This window comes from Dermacentor silvarum, chromosome 4, assembly GCF_013339745.2.
Source record: "Dermacentor silvarum isolate Dsil-2018 chromosome 4, BIME_Dsil_1.4, whole genome shotgun sequence".
Classification (NCBI taxonomy): Eukaryota; Metazoa; Arthropoda; class Arachnida; order Ixodida; family Ixodidae; genus Dermacentor; species Dermacentor silvarum.
Genome location: NC_051157.2, coordinates 190,135,234 through 190,137,921, shown reverse-complemented (window position 1 = coordinate 190,137,921; position 2,688 = coordinate 190,135,234). Strand labels below are relative to the sequence as shown.

The 2,688-nt window shown below is 48.7% G+C and overlaps 1 long non-coding RNA gene across 1 annotated transcript; it reads right to left on the bottom strand.

Moving 5' to 3' along the window:
* Positions 1–582: 582 nt before the first annotated feature.
* LOC125944874 (uncharacterized) lies at positions 583–1,828 on the bottom strand. The gene is made up of 3 exons (XR_007466571.1): positions 1,779–1,828; positions 1,166–1,414; positions 583–1,072 (listed from the first exon to the last, which is right to left on the bottom strand). It is a non-coding gene; the product is annotated as an uncharacterized LOC125944874 (long non-coding RNA).
* Between the last annotated feature and the right edge of the window lie 860 nt (positions 1,829–2,688).

Here is a 2,688-nt window from a genome sequence, read left to right as displayed (position 1 = left end):
GTCTTATGTTACTGCCAGCGAGTGGTACTTCTTTATCGTTTATGTACCGTTGCTCCTTGATAGTACATGAAGATTGCAGGAGTAGGCTTTCGCACAGCGCAGCGTCCAGCAACGCAGTGCCTTCCGGAGTTAAGGGAGCGAAAACGATACCAAAGAAAATAGTTTGTGCGCAACATGTCAGCTACCACCATGCTGCAGTTGCACCTTTAGAAACACTTGCTGTTTAGCGGCTACTTCCAGCTGTTCACCTTGCTCCAGCCCTCTCCCCCCCCCTTTTTTTTCCCCGTCACCTGCCGAAGCGTTTACTAAGTTCTACAAATTATCGCTACCGGCGAGGCCGCGAGCTTTGCATACGTATGCGCAGTTGCGATTCGATTGTGCAAGCATAAAACCAGTCGCTGGTGTTTTGCTTATTTACACTCATGGATACACCTACATTAGTTTCACTCACTGATGATATAGTAACTCGCCTTGCTTTTTGTCTTGCCACCAATTGTTAGCCCACGAGAGTATTGTAACATATACGTGATGCAACTCTAAATAAGTGCTCGCAACAATACAAATGCCACCAGTCCACTGACCTCAAATCTATACGCCAGGTCTTGCAAGGGCACTACTAGTCGCAGCCTCACAAGCGTGAGCAGAAGTTCTTGGAACTTTCTAAGCACATTTTTTGCGCTATGCGATACACCATTCTCGAGAAGCGCGAACAGCGCGATCAAAACTGTGTATCTTGGTAGGCCAGTGTAAAATTTTACACGGCTGTCGTCTTCCTCCAATGAAGCTTTAGACAACTGAAGTCTATGCAAAGATCCCTTCACTTCGTTTAGCTCTGCACGTAGGGCCTAGTTGTCGTCTCCGAAGCTGTTTAAAGCACTGCTTGTGATATCTGTTTGTGTTTCAGCGTCCTTTAGCACTGGAAGAAACATACAGACAATACATTACTACGCGTGTCATATTCAGGTGCAGGCTGCTATGAGATATGTGCCACTGTACTTACATGACGTTGTGTTCACTGAAGCTTCAGCCGCCGAAGTGGTGGCTTGAACACCAGCCTCAGAGAACTTCACATCTGATAAATAAATAATGCAAAAATGTAACACTTGGACTCGGCATGTTGCTGAACACCACTGGTTTGCTGCAATTGAATGAATGCAGTACTCACAGGATGTGCCATCCACTGCAGCTCCAACAGTAGGACCAGTTTCAGCTGAGGCTGGGGCCCTGCCTACCTCAGGTGATGGCATGGAGGGTGGGTCTGCGGTGAGGTATTGTCAGTCATTTAAATCGTGTTCTTAAAATGCTCAGGCCCTTTGCAACTGTGCAAACAAAGATCACTCACGAAATATGTCATCTGCAGTATCAGCATCTTGTGATAAAGTTGAAGCTGGTACTTGTTGCAGCATTGTTAGGCCTGCATTGAAGTGTTATTGGCATTTCACAACCATCAACCTTGTTTCTGCAACAACTCGGGCACGTCAAAACTGCACATATCCTGCACACACAATAAGGCGCCTACAGCTCCAGAAAGAGAAGCATCCAACAGGTCATGCTGGGCGACCGTCGGATATGCGACACTGCTTACTGCAAGAAATGGGGTAGATGATGGGCCACCTGCAGTGAGGTTGTTCTTGACAAAGACTAATCATGCAACAATTAACTGTATGCAACTTAACTGTCTGCAAACTCAAAGAACATAGGGAACAATAATAATTCCATTACAAGCACGCTGTAATGTTATATCCAGTCTAAATGAACAGCTTACACAGGTCACTGACCTGAATCATTGATTGTGCAATGAGACATATGTGGCTCATTGGCTTGCTCATTTTGTACTGCAATGGGGCTTGCAAGTGGTGTGCCTGCATAAAAAATGGCACAGTTTCGCCCTAAGGCCGAAGCAATGAATGCGATAGCAACACAGCAATGTCATACGAAGTAAGGTGAGCGGCTTTGGTAGCAATATGAATTGTAGTAAACATGAGCTGATTAAGTAAGCCGGTGTGCTGCGGCGTAAGTAGACCGACATGAAGAGAGACTCGATGATCACGAGAAGGCGCGTGTGAAACGGTGGTGTTGATGAGAAGCGCTTCCCGTGGGCAGCGCGTGCGAAGGGACACAACTGTAGAGCTGCACTGCCGATCCGGGCAGCATTGCATGTGTAGCGTGCGTTGGAAAATGTGGCCCGACTATTACTAACTGAATGAACAAGCGTGGTGTGAGCGCGCACAAACAAACATGAATAGATCACACTGAATGACTGCAGACAACGACTGTCAAAAAGCTGGCAGCAAGCGCATACGCCGCAGCGGCGAAGGTACGTGCGGTCGATCACTTCAACGGAAACTGAGCGGCGAATGCACGGCGCATAAAGGTCAGAGCCGTGTGGAGATAAGAGACGGTGCGGGCGAGCGACGAGCGCGGTTGTTGGCAGAGTAGAAGTCCGCCCCCCCCCCCCCCCCCGCTCCCTCCGGCGCTGGCTTCCCGCTTCCTTGCTTGCGCGTGGGAGATTGAGTGCGTTCGCTCTCCGTGATAGCGCGCGTCCCCGCACGCTTCCGCTCGGGCATACGGCGCGCGGCGAAGATTTTATCTATAGGGAACCTCACGGCGACGGTGACGCCGACGGCAGAAATCCGGTTGAAGTGTCCATATAATTGCTATCGCAATAAAACAAAAATGTTAATATGC